The 22,407-nt window shown below is 37.4% G+C and overlaps 1 protein-coding gene and 1 long non-coding RNA gene across 4 annotated transcripts in view; both read right to left on the bottom strand.

The window, feature by feature from the left end:
- Positions 1-22,407, bottom strand: part of PRKN (parkin RBR E3 ubiquitin protein ligase) — a 682,323-nt gene that overhangs the window by 276,535 nt on the left and 383,381 nt on the right. The gene's annotated exons all lie outside the window — the stretch shown is intronic.
- On the bottom strand, positions 16,882-18,282 carry LOC147654938 (uncharacterized). Its single transcript, XR_015283482.1, has 2 exons — positions 18,146-18,282; positions 16,882-17,744 (listed from the first exon to the last, which is right to left on the bottom strand). It is a non-coding gene; the product is annotated as an uncharacterized LOC147654938 (long non-coding RNA).

Here is a 22,407-nt window from a genome sequence, read left to right as displayed (position 1 = left end):
CACACTCCCTCTGATGGAAGAAGTAACCTGGCCTTGGGAGAGAAGACAGATTATAGGTAGAAATCAGATACATATACCAGTAATTTCTAAGGGGGTAAAAAACAAGATAAATTCAGAAATATTAAAAGGTGTTCACTAAGGTAAGTTATCTCTAACTTCCTTTGACAACTCCCTGAACACACTTAGCTGCATATGACCTGGGGTCTGGATTACAGGCTAGCTATCAGGAAAAAAAGGAGGAATAAAAAACCCAAGGAAACCAAAAGGATAACAAGGAAACCCGTAAATTGACATAATAATAATTAAAACATGTTTGACATGCAAAATAATAACCTGGAGATGCCCTGCAACCAATATGGATAATATCACTACTTGACTTCATTATCTCCCTATATTTATTCACAGGCTGATCAAACCATAAACAATATACAGAAATCTTTCATTACAAATTGTGAATTTCTTCCATTATTGTGGAAAAGGCAGTAGATTTCCACATGGGCTCTAAGAGCTGGCTCAGTCCTGAGAATCTGTATGCCACTAAAATGTGTCCAAGGAATACATTTGGACTCTGTGACAAAACCCTTCCTGCTCCTTTTCTTGTTCAGTGAGCAGAGATACTTTATTATGCAAAACATACCGACAAAACAAACAAACAGAGCACCATTTAATTCAAAATGTAGCCAAAATAACAAACATTTCCCAAAACAAAAGCTTATGGAACTCTTGCATTTTCTCTATTTCAAATTATAGAACAACACCTGAAAAAAGTGACAACCCCACCTTGGTATTTACCAATGATCATTGGAAATTAGACCATTCACCAATCACTATCCTCTACCTTTAAGAGAATTATTCAGACTATTGTACTTCTTCTAATCAGTTGAAACATTAGATATGAAAGCTGTACTCCAAGGTACAGTTTTTTACCTTAAAGTTTTACTCGGAGTTTTTATATTCATAAGTTCCTAAAAAATCAGTGTTGTTTAAAAGAGGACGTTCACCTACTTTTTTCCAGAAAAATCCTTGAACAAATCAGAACACAGAGAAATGACTTGATTAGATTTGGCTTTTACTTTAGATGCCATGCAAAAATAACCTCTGAGATTAAGACTGTGTGGTAAAAAATAAACAAGGTTTTCAAATGCTAGCAATCGAGCAAAAGTACATTTGGTAAACTGCAGCCTCCAGATTGTGTCAGATAAAATAAGGAAAAACTGAACCACAAAAATGTATATTTCCTGACTCCAAAGCCTAAGAGATGCTTAGAAAAAAGCTGTTCTTAAACTAGGGGAGTCTTGCTTCTTTATTATGTTTCAAAATAATCAAAAATGCCACTTGATATATGGCTCCATTCACAGAATTCTATACTTCCATGGGATATTAAATTTTATATCCTAAGTTACAACTCATGTACATGACCCATGTAAAACATTATTCAATTACACTACTATTGAGTTTACATACTGAGAAATGAAATGTCAATAGATGCTTGATATTTAAATTAAAAATAATTCTAATTCGTGTATTTTTTACCACATATCTCATATACTGTCAAACTCTACTCTCACAAAGACAGAAACTTTTCTGGTAATAATGAAGAGAACCTTGAAATCCACTGATGAGAATTGGAGGGCACATAGAAAATGCAGCTGTGCAAATTATGTTAACAAGTAAAGACAGGGAGAGAACAAACTTGTCTGAAATCATATATCCTCCTCTCAGTACCATTTCATGTCCTGGAAAACAGTTCATACATAGGATTTATGCTTTCTTCAAGAGAAAGGGTGCTGTCTTGGGCCCAGCCACACTCATTTCTAAACAGATGGACATAGCACAGTCTTTGCTTAGCACAAAAACAACAGAGACTGAATCTCATAGGAATTTGTTGTTGCTTCTCTGCAGTTAAAACAGAAATGCATTGCATTTCTGCAAAAGAACAGTTACATTACAGCAATGAAAAACTACACAGAGCACTGGCATTTAAATTCCCAAAATGACTAACAGAAAAGTTAAGAATTGACACTTTTTTCCTAGGTCTGACTCTGTTTGAATTAAAACCCATTGCTAAAATGTCATTTACTTTATCTGACCACAATTTGGCCTTACACTTTGAATAACTACAAAGATATAATTCACTGTGCAAAATAACATCTTATATTGACAGGGGCAGACCAGGTGTTTTAATCACATCTAAAAAAATTAATTGCACAGCAGCTGCATACAGAAAACGTGTTTGCATCTGTACATCTGCTTAATTTTAGCTGAAAACATTCTGCTTTAGCATTCATTGGACACCTTTGCATTTTTAAGTGGAGGGTGACAGAAAGTTCATTTCTGAAATAAAGCTAACTAAGAAAAGTTTTACTGAAACTTCTTTTGTCTGTCAAAATGGTATCATTCTCCCTCCACCTCAAATACTATAATCAACCTGTTTTTCATATCACTTATTCAGGAGTTTGGAGCACTGGTTAAGGCCACTGAATCTTACTGCTGTACTTTGCCTGACCTGATTTAGAGTTCAGAACGAGTTCAGGAAAAAATGCATCAGCCAAGTTAAATCAGTAAGTGCAATAAGGCATCATTTTTTAGGATGCTCACAGTCCTACTACTATTTACACCAGGTTTTCTAGCAGTTACATCTTTGGCTACACAGTTCTGCTGGAGCAGATTCTGCCTTACCCCTCCTTTGTGAAAACTTCACAAGCTGGAGGCAATGTGCAGACTGGGAAGGAAAAAGAAAATAGAAGCAACCAACAGAAATATATATTCCCTTGAAATGGCAACTACAAGGAATAGTCAGCAATCCAACTGTATGGATTCAATATAAAGCTTTTCCAGAAACTGCCAAACCCTGTGAGGATGACTGATCCCCCAAAGGAGGTTCAGGCCAATTCTTACCGAAACTGACTCACGCATTCCCCATTATATAAAGTACAAATTATGTTTCCCACTCTGTGAACATTAGCTACCCTGACAGTGATCTGTTCAGCCATGCGTGATTCATTAGGTTTTCCTTCTGTTTCTGAACATGTGCTATAGAAGAGAGCAGCCCTTGAACCCCAGCCTGCTTTGGCAAAGTGTGAGAAGTCAATGACATTTCCTTGTCTTGTGGCATCAGAAACCCGCAGCCCCTGGCGCTCTGAATCACCACGCTACACGTGCTCTGCTGAGCGCTGGAGTGGCGCAGGTTTTATAAATAGTGCCTACACAGGCTTTCAGTGTACTTGGGCAAAGGACATTTTTATTTGAGGACTGGCCTCACTACAGACAGCCTTGTTACAAGGGGTGAGGTTTATCGGATTAGAAGCAACACTGTTAGTATTCAGGACACATTTCCAAGTGCATATGACATGTCAGCTGCTTACATATCTTCCAATTCTGCTTCACATATTCCTTTTAAAGTTAAACATGAAGTGACAGAAGTGTAGAAATATCTGTGTCCTGCACTCTGTGAACATAACAGCTAAAAAAACCACCTTGACATGTCAGCTGACAACAGAAAAAATATCCCTGATCTCTGTTGAGGCATTGTGATTCCTAACATCAGCTAGGAGAACTGAAAATACAGAATCATGAAATTCACAATTAAATACATATATAAAAAAGTGTGAAGAAATTTGTGTGCATGCCCCGAGTCAGAGTTTCAGCCTTTGCTTCTCTTTGTGTCTCTACATCTACCTATTATACTTTACAGAGACATCCCAGAGATCTAAACATATGACTAGTTAGTAATTTATTTCAGGTATTTGTAGCTATTTTCTTTTTAAAGATATTTTCCTGCATCTTTCATTGACAAATACAAAACTTCCAGCAGCTAGTTCTTCAATCATTTGAAAAAATGAAGCACCCCCTGCAGCAACTCACTTTCTTTCAACATTGATTCCCTATTACTTTGTGTTTTTCCTCCCTTCTCCAGGTTCCTCCTTCAATATGTCTCTAATTCTATCTTACCAATTTCAAATCAAGGCCAGTTTATTGTACAAATTCCAACTTCTATGAACACAGGGGCAACAGGTGTAAGCTTCATTAATGATAAACACAGCACATTGTACGTTGCCAAAGGATTTCTTCTTATCATCATTAATATTTAATTTTATATTCAAGTAACTACTATGAAAATTTTGACCTTTTAGTATTCAATTTTTGAGAAGCCATATGATGAAATGAGACCTTTCTTTTTCTTTACCTAATAGCTGGATGGTGGAGTTGGTTGTGTTATATACACTCTTGGCATAGGGTAGGAGTGGGGGTGGAATGGAACTGCAGCTCTTTAAAAGCCACGTGTGCCCACATGACCTTCAACATCCTGCACATGCTGTAAATTCCATGGGAGATGTTTCTTATGTACCTTGCAAGGTGAAGAGCTTCAGCAACCTTGTCAAGATTCTTATCTGTACTCAGAGGATGGGGCCTAAATTTAATCTTGCTTAGTTCTGCATTAATCAGAACTGACTACACACTGAGGACAGTGAAACTGTAGTCAGCTGTAAAACCAGTGGGAGATCAAAATTTTCTGGTAAATAAAGTACTCACAATTCTCTCTCATGGTGTTTCTCAGATAATGGGAAATTGCAGCAAAAAATGTAACATGTTAATGGGACAATCTTAAGGACACCAAAATCTTCAGTCAGTTCATACAGGTAACACTGGTCCACATTTTAAAGAGGAGATGAAGGGAGGCCTATTACAAAAATACTTGCATTCAAAATGAGCAAAGAGACCACCTGAAAACTTTGAGGAACTCCTAGCCATTTTATTCAATTTACTTGTTTTTCATTTATTATTCACTATAGTTATTTGTGTAAGCATCTTATATTCCAAAAGGCCACTATTCTTGTATGTCACGAATATTGCAAAAAAGTCTAGTTGAGATAAAACTAATGCACCTGTTTCTGGGAAGCAAGTACCTTCAAATGTTTTCTGACAGTAATAACAGTCCACAGTAGAGGTGGACTAGAGGTGGACTAGGTTTCACCCTAGAAACCAACCGTGTTAGTGCTATATGTAGCTGCTAAGTGAAATGTATAAATGCGTAACTTGCTATCCAAGTGATAGAGGAGCAACAAGAAAAGGTGCTCTGCTAACTTTCATGCTTTTAGAAAATGAGGGGCTTATTGGATATGTGAGGGCTGAAGGCAGCCTTGGCTGCTGTGTCCAGAATTCTGGAGCCTGAAAGGAGGAAGCAGAACAAAATGCAAGATTACAACCCTGGGCTTTAGGAGAGCAGACTTCAACTTCTTCAAGGACACCAAACTGAATATGAGTCAGCAATAAGCTCTTGCCACAGAAACATCTAGTGGTACCATGGGCTGAGTTAGGAGGGGTGTTAATCCTTCCACTCTGCTCAGCGCTGATGAAACACACCAAGCATGCAGGGTCCAGTTCTGTGCTCCCGAGTACAAGAGAGGCAGGGAGCTACGAGAGATATCCCAGCAAAGAGCCATTAAAATGATTCATGGACTGGAGCATCTCCCATTTAAGGAAAGGCTGAGGGAGCTGGGGCTGATTAGACTGGGGAAGAAAAGCCTCAGTAGAACTTCATCAAAATAAAGGGTTATGAAGGGAAGATATAAAGACAGGCTTTTTTCTGTGGTCCCTGGTGACAGAACCAGTGATAAAGGGCATACTCTGAAACTAAGGAGCTTCTAGCTGAACATAAGGAGAAACAGTTATACTCTGAATTTGACCAAGAGCTGACACAGGTGGCCCACAGATTGTGGGGTCTCCATCCTTGGAGATATTCCAAAGCTATCTGGAAATGGTGTAAGCAACTTGCTCTAGGTGATCCTGCTTGAGCAGGGACCTGGAACAGAGGATCTCCAGATGTTCCTTTTAACCACAACTGATTTTTGAGTCTGTGATTTTGTGAATGAGATATTACCATACAGTAGTAGAACACACAAAGCTAAAATTACTGTTTCATAAAAGTAATGCTGAGTTGCAGTGTTCATTAATAAAAGGCAGCTAACTTCAACTCAGTATTGCAACCCCAAACTGTAGAGTGTACAACAAAAGGCGTTCTGGGCAATGTAATTTTTAAACAGAAGAGAGTTATGAGAGCAGATTATTTTATTTTGGTCATGGTGGGATCACACATACTAACTTTAGCAAGCACAGTATCCTTTCACTCCCATGAGAAACAAAACTGCTTGCAGGGTTCTTCTGTACCCTTGTTTAATCTGTGACACTGCAATTGGAATTTGTCACTCTAGGAGCTACATCTGATGTTACAGCCTGAAGCGGAGCTCAACCAAAATAAACAATCTGCTCTATTCTGCTTAGACTAATACGACAGTGATGTAAGCCCCAGCACAGTGGAAAATGCATAAATGGGCTGCCACACAGAACATGCACGCATAAAAACAGCAACACAGCTCACAAGTTTTATTACTAATACACATCATGTGTAACAAGCCTTGCTTGGACTTTGGCTTTGCTATACAACTGTATTTTTTGTGTGTGTTAATGTGGAAAATATGCTTATTATTTCAAAGACCCTAGGAACATTGTACTGCACAGGGAAAATATCTTTTTCTTAAAAAAATTAAATAAATAGTTGAGTCAAGAATTTGTTTCATCACAACTTGTCCACAATTATTAGGGTGGGAGAGCTGAATAGGATTATTTTATCATAAACATCCCACAGCGACTCAGCTGTGCAATATTTGTCCCGGTATCTCGTGTTTGAATACAGTATTTTCCCTTCCCTCTCTGTATTTCTCACTCTGGTGTTTGATTTAGGGTCTCTGGAGCTTTGCCAGCGTTAGGCTGTTCGTTCCAGTTGCACATACAGGCTCATTTATGCAAATAGTCACGTTGAAACCCTAGTCTGGTTATTCCTACTACTCAGGATCACTCCATCAGAAGGAGGATGGGGAGGAAAATGCTGTACATAATTCTGTTAAATTCATCAGCCAGAATGGCTGACCTTAAATCTAGAGCCTTACATGCAGTCATTTTTCTTTTTCTTTTTCTCTTTTTCCCCAAGCTAAGAGAGCCCTGCAAAGGCAACTGACTGAGCAGGTCACATTTTTCTATAAAGTTACAAGAGGTTATCCTGTTCAAATAATTTTATTTCAGGAAAAAAAAGAGGATGCAGTGAAAAAGAAAGCAACAAGGTCACTTCAATAACATCACAGAATATTTTGTAACTGTCTCGCTATTTATGTATTTTTATCTTCAAAGATGAATTTTCACACAGACCATTTTTATATGAGAAGGCAAGAAAAACCAGCAGCAACAACAAAGATAATTATGTAAATAAAGTAACTCGTGAAAGTTAAGGGCTAAAGAGCAAAATCATTTTCTCTCGGCGTCAGGCACAATTTACACGGCCCCAGTGCAAGGTTTCCCCCGTTGTCCTGCCAGCGACCTCAGCCCTCATCTGTAAGATCATTTTCCCAAAGGACAAGAGGTTATCTGTTCTGGGTGAGAGCTCAGCTCCCGTGCTCCGTCTCGGACCTCTACGTGAGCCCAGCTGAAGTGTAGCCACTAAAATTTAAAACGAGTGTTGCGGAGGACGCTTCACAAGCAGCAGCCCCCCACTGTCACTCCGCAGGGACAGAGGCGGCCTTTTCCAAGCGTCCTGCCCTGCTCCGGCCCCAGCCCGGCCCGGCCTCAGCCCTCACCCAGCGCCCGGGGCCGGCCCGGGCCGCCACGGCCCGGCAACATCAGCCACCCTAGAAACCATCGTGCTTTTTCCACTTCTTACTCTAAGCAGCTTCTCCCGCTACATCCCGCTACCAAAGGAACCGTGCTTCGCGCTCGCTTGTTTGTATTCCCGAGCTGTGTCTCGGCTGGATGTGGGTATTTCCCAGAGCCTCCCTTCCCCCAGCAGCAGCTCCCGCCAGCCGAGCTACTCGGATCTGCCCCTAGATGGGGATAGTGCCCGCAAATCGCTGCGCTGGGATTAGAAATTCAATTCTCCCAGCGCAAGAAAATAAAATTAAGTACTGACTATTTATTAATCTCTGGCCCATTTATGAACCCCCTCATCCTTCTTACATACTCCTCTGGCCAGGGCTGGCACCCGCCAGGGGTCACATTAAAGCCTTTAACTCTCTCTCGCCCTTTTCTACACTGCTCTAAGAGATATTTTCCAGTCACATAAGACTAGACAGAAAAAGGAAGAGCTAACAGCTGCTCCGAGAAAACTCTGGATGCTTCCTAGACTGCAGCCAGCAAGAGATGTAAGGAGAATTCTGTCAAGAGAACTGACACATTTCAACAAGATATAATAATGTTGAAAACACCAAGGGGGTGCATGTGTTAATTTTTTTGGTTTAACTCATATGGCACATAGTATCTTTCACATTTATTGCCAAGTGAGTTATCTTCTTCATATTAATTTCTATTTTCAGCTTGACACTTTTCTCAGCTGGCTGCAACTAGCTAGCACGATATTGAAAAGTCAAAGCAAATGCCTAGAGAATACATTTGTTACCCAAATTAAATAATTAGTTTTTATTTATTATGTTTTTTTTGAAGATATCAAGAGTGATTTCACATAGCAGAATGAACAGTGAGGATACAAACAGACCAAACAATTGAGTTGGTGTACTCACAGGTCCCTTTCCACTTCATTGCATCGGGAACCTGTTCTGTGCTGGCCTGACCCTCTTAAAGTCATTTCCACTTACACTTGAAGTGCAACTCACTGTCATATAAATTGGAGATTTTTATATGCACTATGTGCTAGTATAAATGGACAAAGACATGAAGCAAAGAATTTGTTCCTCTGTCATTACTAGTCTCTGCCAAAGTGATTATTATGGTATTTTTTTTCTACTCTAACTTGAGAGAGATTCTGCATTTCGTTTCCTAGATTTTTTTCTAGAATGTCTGTATTTTCAACTTAATGTAAAATAAATTTATAGAAGAGCTGAGAGTTGTTGGTACTTCTATATGAAAAAAATGAAATGATTCCATGATAAGTAAAGGAAAAGAAAAAAAAAGAAAGAAAAAAATGAAAAGAAATTAAGAGCATGCATAGTGAAACAAAGCAGACAATCAAATAGAAGTAGACAGAATAATTATAGATGTCTGAATAACACTCCAGATGGCATTTTGGGCATCACAGTTAATAAGCAGGCTGTTTCAGGGGACCAGCATGTTAGCACATTATTGCAACAACTGGAAACCAGCAGCTGAAGCATGTCTGCCTGATTATCCAGGGAACAGGCTACATGCAATAGCTAAACAAAAAAAAAATAAAAATACAGTGCCTGAATGCTTATTGGTATGACAGGTTCAGGAACCCATTTTTCTTAGCAGTAATGTGCTTAAAAGAAGTTACCACAGGCATAAATACCACTCACTTCATGAAGAAGAGGTCTCAAGCCAGTTAATCTGGTCTAAGTTTCAGCATTTAGAAAAAAATATCCTTTTGGCATTAATTTCCCAACTCTATATATTTAAGTTAAAATTTTTATACTTCTGCTCAGATGAAAATCAAGCTGGTCCCTCTGCTCCTCTCTCTGTGCAAATTAATTTTAGTAAAAGCAACAATTACATCTGAAAGGGAGTTTACGCTACGATTTCATTTTATTCCTTTTTTTGCCATTGGAATCCAAAAATGACTTCTGCAGTTGCAACTGTTGGGGTTGAATGTTAAATTGCATGCCAAAATAAGCTTGATATCTTGTCAGTTATCTTCTCAAATGAAATACATCATCCTCAGTACAGCAAAGAGACCTATTGCTGATATGCAACCCTCAGGAAATGTATTTCAGGGATGGAAGGTCTGATATTTCCATCAAGTAGAAAGACTCTTAGCAACACCCATACCATAGTAAGTCCCAAATCTATTCTAAAATGGCAATTCTGTGAAAATATAATATATGATTTTCTCCCAGTGTCAGAAATAATGTCCCTTTTTATTTTCAATTTCAAATCAAGGTTACACCACAGAACTCTTGCTGATCCAAAATCAGAGACTGACTCCACAGTTTTAGCTCTGGAATCAGAAGCTTCAGCACTGAGTATCTTCATTCTTTTTCTTTGATTCCTGTGTTTAGGTCTCCCCACTAATTACTCCTCAGGTCTCTTGAACAGATTTACACATAAAAATCCTAACCAAAAAACCCAAAGCAAACAAACAAACCAAATGCTTAACATTAATCCTGGAGATACTAGTGAAATAAATACAGGTATTTTTAATAATTTCTATAGCTCACGGTATGTTTTTAACTGCTTCCATTAAAAAAATACAGATCTTGACTGCTCCTGGGTTTTCAAAAAATCCCCTTATAAGTGCTGTAGAACACATTTGTCAATTAAAGCATTTGCAGAGCCCTCCTACCTCCCCAAGGACATTAAGTGCTTGTTCTGAAAACGTAAAATAAATAGGGTGTTATTTGTTGTTGTTGTTTTTTTTTTTTTGCCTGGGATGATTATTACATCACCGTTTCAGAATGCACATACTTTTTGTACATCCTGGGTACAAAATCTGGCATTGTCTGTTAAACTTCATACAAAATGGCAATTGACCAGCCCTGTCATTGTCCAGCTCTCTGTGCATGGCCTCTCTCGTTTCCAGAGAGTCAACAGCTCCTCCCAATTTATTTTAACTGGCAAACTTGGTACACCTTTGAGTAACTTGTCTACATTTCTGCTAAAAGAAAGTAACTACAAAAAAAATTAGAAATACTGTCATGAAAAAAGCACAGATAGGGGCTTTGCTTGGTAATTTATACTGGATAAAATGTGCATCCTGATTTGACAGGGTTCTGTGGATGGCAAGATTTTGTCTTTTTTCTTCACACTCCATAATTTTTGCTGGCAGAGGAAAATAAACAAAAAATCCAGATCAAAGCAAAATGTAACCCGAAAAGCTAAGAAATTCAACACAAGTCAGACAACAGAAAAAGGTATTTGTTCTCAAAATGTTAAGTTTACATTACACACACTTTGAGCATAATTAATTAAGAAGGAAATTCAACAAGGAAAATCAGAGTACTGAGTATTATTTATGCCCAGCTTGATTAAGTAAACTTTGTGCAAGAGGTTTTAGCATTTCTTGGACCAACTCTGAAACATGGCATGCCAGATAAGCCACATGGGAAAGAAAAGGCGTAAAAAAGCTCGAAAATTCAAAGGCTGCCAAGTTCTCTATTGCCAGTTCAAGAGTTCCCATCCACCCTGTACATAGAAATCTCCTTGAGCAGCATCTACACTATGGAAGTAAATTATGGAAACGTTAAAGAAACATAAAAGAAGAGTAAGAGAAGTTTAGTTTGCCAGCATCAGAGCAATGTCTCACACACTTGCTCTGGAGGAGATGTAAATAAGAAATGGCCCATCTCTGCCAGACGGGATTTTAATGGAGTTGGATATGCTTTGGCATTTCTCTGACCTCCTTTACATTATGAACACCTTGTTCTTCTTCTCTCTTTAACTTATGTATCTCCCTTTACATGCTGCTAAAACATTTCCAGAGACTTCTGCTATTCTATTATTAATCTCACTATCAGTAAAGCAGTGAGTTAAATTAATATCCCTTAAAAAAATCACAAGAGATACAAAAAACTTTCCCCAAAGCCCAAGAACCCAAAATTCTGCTCTCAAAATTGTGATTCAAATCTTGTCCGGTTATTCTTCTGCTTTTTCTCTCTTATTTGTCCTAAATGTATTTTTTTTTATTTTTCAAAGTCTACAGCATAATTTCTTGAACAGTTAACAACATATAACAAAGAGAAGAAAGCAGGAAAAGGTTGTCCTTATAAAGGGAATTTTCACCCAGACTGCATTAGCAGAAAATCAGCACAACTCTGAAGTGAAGCCAAATCATGGAATCTGCTTAGGCACAGCAATGTGCTGTCTGCAGGCCATCTTCAGTGGAAGTCTGAGATTTAATTCAGAAATATTTCTTTGAATGGATTCAATATTAAGTCCACTTAGGAACCACTAGCAAAGATGGATTCTGAGTTCCAGAGTTTTTCAAGATTTTTCAGTGTGAATCCCTTGCACTAAAATAAATGGAAGTGTTTGCAACAGAAGGAAGATGCTCCTAGAGCTTCTATGAATTATTAGCTCATGAAAATGCTACTGTTTTACTAGATGTTCTTAGATAAAGGTGACTCCTATTCAGTACTTGAATTATAGCCATACCCAAAGACACAGGGAAGGATGACACCTCATTGTGCTGAGCATAACATAAAATAGAGAATGAAAGACAATTCCTAACATAAGACAGATAAGAATCTAAATAAACAAAAAAGGTAAAAACGCATTAGGAAATAAAACTTATCTGGAATAACAGGCACCTTTTTTACCAGATGAACAGCAGAGACCGCACATAGGCGGCCAGAATCAGTATGAGAATCTGATACCTGTGGTTCACAGCATCACAGTGGGAACAGAATGAGTGTCTTTCACAAACAATCTAAATCAAGACATTTATCTCAAACAGAGAAAAATAACCAGAGCCTACAAGTACTATGATTACCATGGTCACAGGCTCAGGGAATGGAATGTCCTTACATTCTCAGGAAAATTCAAACTGTGAAAAATTTACTCATTTCTTGGAAAGACAGGCAAAAGAAAAAGCGATTAGGCAGCCACTGTTATCTGTGGAGGGATCTGCATCATTACCATACAGTGGTAATGGTGGGTGGAGAAGGATGATCCTACAGAAGTTTCCATTGAATGGTTGTTGGGACCAGCAACAGGAGAGCAGAGTATCACAAACCAGAGGGAAACTGAATTCAGGGATAAACTTTGAGTAAGAGTGTTTTGCTGAGGAAAGTAGCATTTACTAAACAGACAAGATTAATCATGTGTTAGAGTAAAAAAAAAAATAAAAAAAAAAAAATATAATGGTAGCTTAGGTTTCTAATGAAAATAATTTATTACTGTTTAATATTTTCCCTTGTGAGGCACAGTAAAACCTCTCAATTTAGTATGATTAGAGGCCTTTTTTGTTTGTGTTCCACGCTGAAAAACTTGATTTTGAATAGGGGGAGTTCTTCAGGTTAAAAGAGCCTGTCAGAGCACAGGTGAAAACTTTTCAAGTTCACAATTGATCTTCATCTCTCTTTGGGCTCTCACTCCCTCATTTTCAACATATTCATATCATTGTGTCATCAGGATTTTTGTTAGCATAACTGTAGAAAAGTGAGCCTCTAAAATGAAACTGCTAAATCCCTGCTTTATTCCCTAAAGGCTGCCCATCAAAAATGTTCAGATTACCTGTCAAAGAGATGTTTTTAAATTTCTAGTTTTTCAAGCCATGTGGGAACCCAAAAATCCCAGCACTGCTGCCTTTGATAATCACACCACTAAGAAAAAATAAGCAATCAGAATGTAGCTGACAATCACAATAATTATGCCAACAAAGTGGAGTAACTTGCACCTTTGTAGCTATTATGCGTTTCCCAGATAGAAAAAAAATAAATCCTACACTTCTCCATAAAATAGGTAAATAGAAATATCCTGCATAGTTGCTAGTTATATGAAGTAGTCTTTTTGTCAAGGCATTATAAGAACTCAAGAATTTGTAGCATGTATTTTCATGAAAGGATTGACGTCCTTGCAAATTAGGCAGAAGCTTCAGGTTTGGAAAAAGAATGTTGAGGCTCTTCTGTCAGAGATACGCTGGACATACACAGAGAGGTCTTTTCTATACAGACAACTAAATAGAACAGACATTGAGGGACAAGTACCTCACAATAAAAATCCTTATATAGTTACCAAATTTCAAGTCACTGTATTATCCAGATATTCTGTTCCAGAATAGTAAGTTCTTGTTCAGAATACAGCAAGACATGAAGACTGCAACAGTTATTATGAGAATAGTTTTTCCATTTAAATCCCCTCTTACAAGTAAGTCTGCAACATCACTTATCCACATTTTATTGATAAAGAGCTGAATAAATAATATTTCTCTACCTCAAAAAGGAGGGTAAATAGAGAAAAATCCCATTTATAAGTATTTTTAAAACTCTCTTAGTAATGAACCCAGTATAAAGGGTTTTGAGTAATAAAGTCAATAGTGAAATAAAGGATATTAGATGTATAGCTTATGTTGCTTACTTAGAACCAGTGGAAATGTAAAGAATAAAAACCTCAGCTTTTCACTCCCTAAAAATAAATCACTGTTTTGAACTGCATAGAATACATTATACTTCATTATATCACTGCACTATTTCAGAAGGTAGGGACTGAAAACTTCTAGGAGGGTGGGCAATACAAAAATGTTTCCCAGTGGAATTTGCTGTAGTGCAGGGGTGATCCTTATGAAACCTAAAAGAATGTCAGTGTGACTTGTTTTGTTGAAACTGCATTTGTACCTACTCTTTATGACAAAGATTTATTTTCATTTATATGCATCCTTTCTCAGAGGGCATTTTACTGAATATGACTTTCTGCTCAGAGGTAGAAGCTTCCAGGGCTCTGATATCCATAAAGGTAACAAACAGCCTGGCAGCACTGTCAGATGCATCAGAAATCTGACAGGAAGGGGGAAGGGAAAAGGAAGCATTGATTCTAACCAGTTCAGACTTTGAAATTTTCTAATGCAGATTATTTTTCAATATTGTATTTTTTACTAAAGCCATACGAAATAGACCAAATACTTTTGCCAGAATTTGTCATCTTTCTACTTTTATGCCTTAACTCTGCTTCACTGGTTCCTCTGAATTTGATTTTTTATACATGGCCTTAAATTACAATATTACAGGTATTTATGGCTGCAGTTCAGGTAACCAAGAATGCTGCTGATTTCCAAAAGCAAATGAACCTGTATTTTTCTATTTTTCTTCTTCTTTTTAGAGGTGATAATTTTTGTTTGTTTGTTTTTGGAGTAAATGCTTCCAAATTACTTCCTCTGGAATATTAATATTCAGGATGGTAATACAGATAATTTTCCAACACTTGTGCATTTCCAGATGAAATTATAGAAAATTAAAAAGAAAGCTGACAACTGGATTACTCACTCAGGTAGTACAGGATGCCTTTTTTTTATCTTTTTCTCTCTCTCTTTTTTTTTTTTCTTTTTTTTTTTTTTTTCTTTTTTTTTCTCTCCCCAGAAGAGGGAGCAGAGTCCTGTGCACTGAGGGGAATTTCTCTGACCTCCACTACATATCTGCTGTAGAGTTGCAGCAGTAAGAATGGTTTGAAGGACAGCCTTTAAGTGTGTGATAACTTAAAAAACACTGCAGGGTATAAAAAGTCCCTTAAGAACTATAAACTGCCTTAATGCAATAAACTGTCCTCCATCATGACAGACAGGCCTTAGACAAGTATCCTTCTATGCACCCAATAAAAATTCAGAGAGCACTGCATTTGCATACATGATAAAGACATCCAAGTGCTGAAAACACACTTGAGACCAAGCACTACCCTAATGTTCAAGTTAAGTACATTATATGTCTTATTGGACAGGATTTGGGAGCAGAACTGTGTAAGCAGCTGAAACTTTGTCTATATACAAGGCAATACAGAATTTACTCATAGAAGGAACTCAGCAAGTTTCATCCCTCCTAGATGCATGCTGGAAAACTAATGACTTGGGATAAGACCACAGTCACCATGCAAACAATTAAATTGTACTTATTACTGTTACTTTTTTTCAGATTTTCAGCTTTCAAAAAATAATGTACTTTGAACACATCCTAACAATACCATTGAGATTTTTAACCAAACAAGCCTGCACTTTTTTATTCTCTTAATCAATATTTCCAAACCATAGGTGTGAAATATAATTAAATAAGAAATTAAGTCACCCCTACAGAACATTACCTGTTGAGGAACAGTGCTACCCCTTAAATACTCCTCTTCACTACATTCATGTTCTGTATAAAGATTTTGTCACGGTTGTTTTCAAAAAGATGCTGTACATGTCATATCAAGAACATGGAGATAATACTTGAGTCTGTTTAAATGAAACGAGAACTGGCATAAGGTTAACTTTACTGTTGTTACAGCATAAAGTTGTAAAGACAAGCCAGTGACTTTAAACCATTCACAGTATTTATTATCTGAATGCTGCTGCAAAATGCATTTTTATAGCCTCAGCACTTGGTAGGCATTAAATAGCTGTCAGAAGAGATTTCAAGAGTAACCTTGTTAAGTTTTAGCACAGATTTTGCAGCACAGCCAGCCTCACCAAAATTGCCTGGCTCAGGTAAAAGCAGCTACACACAGTCTTACATAAGTTAGGGCATCCTTCCCTGTCTTTCCAGGACTGCAAAACTGACCACCACCCCATGTCTCCAGAGACATATCACCTGATCCTTTGGGCTTCAGCACACTGAACTCCCCTCTCCATGCACGTGAAGAAGTAACTGGGGAACTACCAGGCCTTGAGTGGTTTAGTTACCACCCTGGATATAAATTGTGCAGGTCTTCACTCCAAGCAAAGGAGAAATTATCCATCTGGCTGTTCAGCCGTCCAGGTCATACCAGCTAAAAGCATTTGAAACATGGACACACTATACCTGGGAAAAAGCTTAGTCCAATTCTTCATCTGAGGCATAACTTGACACTAAAAAAAATATAAAAAAATAATATATATACTCTACATATACTTCAGTATTTTCATAACATAAATAGAAAATATGTGCAAACCAGGGGAAAAAGAAAATAAAAGAGAAACAGAGAGAGTGTAAGCATGTGCACTTCCCCCCCAGCCCCCCATCAATAGTGTTATATGTAACAGGCATGGAGGAAAATAAAAATGAGTCTGAATTATGAAAATTCCATGGCTACAGCTAATTGTTTTGCAGTTTACTGGAACTCACTATGTCTGCTTTTCAGGGGTTGTAAATCACCAGGCTGAAGGACTTGATCACAACGATCAATGACGTTTTAAGTGACAAAATGAAAATTCAGAATAATAAGTAGAATCAGACTTATAAGGAAAATAAGTGGGCATTCATACTATTTGGTCTGCATCATGCTTTCTATTTATAAATGTATGGATAAGGCAATGCTGCAGCATCTGCAATTGATTTTCATAATTACATTGATATATAAAGAACTTAAATGAAAACCATTTCCTCTAATAGCAACACAATATGTTACTGTAAGATACTTGATTAAGCTTCTTTGACAACTGTATATTGTTTAGGTTTAATTCTGAGACCCTAAAGACATTGTCCAACAGAATACTAGGAAAGGAGGGCTACTTATGAGCAATACTTTGGAAATATTTCCTATTAAGGAAAGAATAAGAAAATCGGAGAGAAGGAGATTGCAGTTGTTAGCACTGGAAATATTTTCAATGTGTCACTGATTTAGAAAGTAAAATAGAAAGGTGCTGACAGATGTTTTTTCTAATGAGGAAGAATCAGAAAAAGGACTAGATCTTAATTAGTGTGGAATAGTGCTTTAAATAGAGTAAAATATTTGGAATTTAGAAAACTACCTCATTTTCAATTTTTGTGTGTAATAGAATACAGAAAAAAAAAAATCAGCAAAACTCAAGCTCTGTCTTGTGAGAAAAGCAGGTCTGAATAAGTAGAAATTTGGGTGGGCCAGCTGCAGCTCACAGGACCTCGGACCCAAGCACACAGTTATCAGCAGGATTTTTTATTTTTTAAAATTAATTGAAAAAAATAAACCTAACTATGCTTCCTTTCTCAAAGTACTGAATTTCCTTACTACAGCTTCCTTTGTGGAACTTTTAACATTTCTGATTTTAACTCCAGTTTTGGGAAAGTCTCCCAGGCTGACCAATTTAAGCACAGGATGTTGGAGTAGAAGCTCAGTTGGCAAAACTGGTGAGTGGATACCAGGTAGACAATCTGGAAAGCAAAAAATCTGTGTTACTTTCAATCCATGTTATATATGAGAAAAAGAAAATTTCCAGGTGAGCTAGGGAGGAAACTGTGGGCTTCTCCCATGGGAGACAGAATGAAGAAGCAGGTATAGGAATAATTAGTAAAGAAATAATTAAAGAGGTAAAAGTAGAAGATGAGGCAACAAAAGTAGTCAAGAGCAAAATTTTAAAGCATGCCAAAATAGAGGACTTACACAAGAGAATTTTCAAGAACAGCCACTAAAAAAGAGGAGAGTGACAGCAAAGCTGAGTGAGGGCTCTCAGGAGAGCTTAGATGATAAAGGTGCTGAGGAAGAGGATAACGAATTAGCCCAGAACAAGAAAGCAAAAGTTTTCATGGAATTAGGGTAGACTTAAAACACTGACACTGAGCCAGAATAAAAGTAGTTATGGCTGCATTGCAAGCAGATTCTCTGGCGTGGAGAGGGTGGCATCTGTTGAAAACACACAGGGCAACATGGTCTAATCTGTTCTGTGCAGGTACTTACACCATGCTCACCACCAAAATGCAAATGCCCTCCAGCAGTGCATTAAGCTACATGATTAACATCTGCTAGTAGTTGTGCTAATTGCCATCATTCTAAACCAGTGAGAGTTAAGGAAGCTCTTAAAAACAGGCCTTTTCAAGGCAGGAAGGCACTTAATGGATAGCCAGGTTAATATGCATCCCACTGAGATCTGTCAAGACTGTAAATCACCATCCTAGGATAGATTTCTTTTTATCCAGAGACTACAGTGTTCCTTGCAGGTAGCATCATGACATAGTCCTTGAAAGGCTAAGAGTTACAGGAAATGATTTTCCAAGTAGGCTGCCTACAGTTTACAGAAGAATTTTACAGTGAACACATTTAAGGGAAGGACCCCAGTAAAATCCCTAAGCCCTGACTGCTTTCATTTACATGTTGATCCTTATGTGACACCCAGTACTTTCAGTACTTTTCCTTATTTTAACCCTGTGTAAGGAAGAAGAAACAGGTTTTCAAAATCACAGCTAACTTCTCTCAAATTGTTCAGACTCACAAATCAATGATAGCAATCCATGTATTTTGAACTATATGAAATAATATTTCCATGAGATATAAGACCTAAATGATGCCAATTCAGATTTATCTTATTAATGCCATGCAGATTGGACCACTGTAATGTGAAATAAGCCTATATTCTGGGTTGACACTAAAAGGAGGCACTATGTGCATTGAGAATTCTAAATATGAAAAGAGGCACAGTAATGTCAGGAAGGCTATACCTGTTTTTCTCACTGAATTTCTCAAGGAGGTATAGCTGGATCACACTCTTATGATGTTTCTTTACAACTGCCACAGAAAGATTTATAAAGGTACATGTGGAGATTGGCAACACGCACGATGCAGATTCCAGTGTTTCAAAAACTGATTATAACCATTACACTGGGTTAGAGACTTATACTCCTAAACTGTCAAAATTGAAGATATATTCTGTTTGAAAAGTTTTACTAATCAGCATTATAGTTGAAATAAAAATATTTTCAACAGGAAAGCACTTTGTAAATCCTTCACTGTGTGGCTTTAGAAATAGAAAGATGCCTAATTCTAAGTTACAGCACTAACTACTAAGCCTTCTGATATCTTCATTATCTGATTCAATAAACATGACTGCATTTCTCCTGTTAAAGCACTGGATAACAAGACCTCCCCCTAATATTTAGTTTCAACTTACTGAAAACAAGTCAAACCCTGGATAATTGGATCCCAGACTGTGATAAATATGCCACTGTTGGTTTGTTTACCCAGCACTTAACTTTGCAGGATCTTTTTGAATAGCACCTGAATCAACTAGAAATCCAGTGGCTACCAACTTAGACATTTTTATGCTTACCATTTACTCCTAAAGTCATCTGAAATCCCTGTGTCATGTCCCAGCCAGAAATCTCTGTATCATCTCCAGCAAGTTAGCATAGAAAACAATTAAGAGAGTGATCATTTGGTCTAAAAGACAGCTACAGTATTTACTGAACAGTCAATCACTGTGGCCATTCACTTTCTGTCTATTAAGTAATTGTTTTAAGTATTGCAAAGAATTGAAAGTAAGCATGGCAATCTTCCTACATGGTGCCTGCCTACTACATAACAAATAATTGTTCAGGTCCATCACAATTCAGATGATGTTTTTATGATTCAAGGACCTTGACATAAGGTTTTTTTGAGCAGCATATTATTTTTCTGATGAGGTGGGTACCACAAAGCCATACTTCTAAAAGGTTTCTCTTTACTCTCTTCAAAAGGAGATAGTGGGTGGCTGCATAAAAACAGTATTATACAGTGTGGGTAATTGCTTAGTCGTGCCTTTCAGTTAACTAAGTTTAGGCTTGTTTATTTGTCTTGATTAGCCACGCAAGTCAGCTTGAATGTTTCACTTCTGCAAGACATTTCCCAAGCACCTCAGTCTTCATTTTATTGTCTGAACAAAAAATTGATATTGATAAAGAACCCTTTTTGACAACATGACTTTTGACAACAAAACCTTTTTCTGCTAGTTTTACATCTCAAAGAGATGGAAAACCCCATAACATTACTATTGTGTACACCGGTCTTTGTAATAATTTTTTTTTTTTTTTTTGCAAACTAACTGAAGGCAAAATTCTTCAAGAAAGAAAAAAGTCTGATAAAGCTTATATTCCTAAAGAAAAATCAAAAGGTTTAACAGAGTTCTCTTCCATGGGATGACTCTAACATTTTTGGCACAGTATATCCTAATACACTAGGAAAAACAAAAAGAAAAGGACACAATTGGTTTTCCAAAATAAAAACTGCTTCCAGCATTAAAAACTAGCTCTGTTTCCCTCAGCTGTCACCTGTGCTAAGGAAAAGGAAGACTGAAGCTCTTTTTCTTCTCTCCTGACAGCTGCTATGCCTCAACAGGCTAGCCATCCTGCTATGGGCTGACACCTCTTTGTCAAGCAGGTTGTGTCCTAATGCTGCAAAGACTGAAGGACTAGCTGAAACAGCAACATAGCCATGATGATGGCTGAGGATAATGTTTTCAAAATGTTCAAGTCATTTATGATCACCAATCCCATTCACAGGTAATGAAGTCTGGTATATGCTTTTAAGACAAATCAAACAAACAAATGCTTTTAAGACAAACAAGCAAACAAACAAACAAACAAACATACCTTCAAAGATTCACCAAAATGTTTTCTCTAGCTTATAGTAAATAGAGTGTAAAGAAGAACACAGATAGACAATGGCAGTAGGATCGTGTTTTGTAACTATGAAATGAAACTCCACATTTCTCTACCTTTCATCCTTCCCTTCTGTAAAGAAAAGTGTTTTAGGTACCTCCTTGTTGCAGATGGGCTTGTTTCTAAAAATTCTTAAAAAAGACATTTCGTTCTGTAGAGCATAAATGAAGATTTAAGAAGTATTTTAAAAATCCTGGAAGTTTGGATTTTGGGTAATGATAGCCAGCTTTCTTTAGAACATCCTACATTTGATTTCCAAGTTCATACCATACCAAGCACAAGAAGTAAAACCGTGGAGAGAGTACTTGCTTTCGTGGCACGCAGAGTGCTTCAGTCCTGTTCTTACAGCCATAGATTCAAGATGCTGTAAAACTTTTCAATAAAATGCCAAAAGGCCGAGCACCACAGACAGCTGGCAACTTCCAGACAGTTCAGCACTTCAGATGCATTCTAGCCGTATCTCCTCTGATGGCAGCTTGACAATGTGAGGCTAAAAAGGACCATTAGGTATAGGTTGCCCTTATATGAAAGAAGAAAGTGAACAGTCTACTTAGACTTGGTCACACATTTAATGCTACTGAGACAATAAATGCAAATGGTAGAACATAATGTCAACTGGGATTCAGAATAACTTGTACAACTTTCCTTGCAAAAAACCTTGAAAGTGCTTGCTATGCTGGTTTGTGCCTTCCTCTGGAATGTCAAATACGCTAGAGAGCACAGAGAAAGGTCAGAAAGAGTTTGGGGCAAAAGTACTGAAGATTTAATCCTGCTCTGCTAAAAGATACTGTATGCCCAGTGCAGTTCAACATGCCAGTCTGTATTTTTTGCCCCTGGTGAGCAAACAGCAGAACATAACCATATCTCAATTTATGACTGTGTGATAGCCAGCTTCAGTTGCTGTCAGTCATGCATCCCCTAAGGAAATTAATCATAATCACAATTTTGCACTGTGATTCTGCAAAGACTTTGTCATTAAAAAGCTTGATTATCCTTGTTAGTAAGGTTTTTAAACTTTTAACAGCTTGTTCTCAAAGCTTGGTATTGGGAAACACTTGTTAAGGATAACTAAGCAACATACTAACTCACACTCTCATTCCTCTGCTAGAATAGCTTCCTTATTCTAATTAACTAATGTGAGAAGCCACTGCAGCTGCCACAAAGTTATTATATAGCATATATTTTTAATAGAGGGGAAAACTCTGAGTCATCTTGCCATGAAAAAAAGAGTTTTTCCAATTTAGATGTCAGTGCTGTGCAACAGGTTTTGAGACCTTTTTTACTGTTTGGCATTTTGGATGAAGTGATGTGGAAAGGTTAAAATGATTTAGACCCTAAGGTGTCGTTACTAGTATATAGCTCAGACCAAGTTACTGTCAGAAAATTAAGGTTAAAAGAAAAAAAAGTT

This window comes from Cyanistes caeruleus, chromosome 2 (assembly GCF_971803275.1).
Source record: "Cyanistes caeruleus chromosome 2, bCyaCae1.hap1.1, whole genome shotgun sequence".
NCBI lineage: Eukaryota > Metazoa > Chordata > Aves > Passeriformes > Paridae > Cyanistes > Cyanistes caeruleus.
The sequence above is the reverse complement of the archived record's forward strand: the minus strand, read 5'-3'. Positions and strand labels throughout refer to the sequence as shown.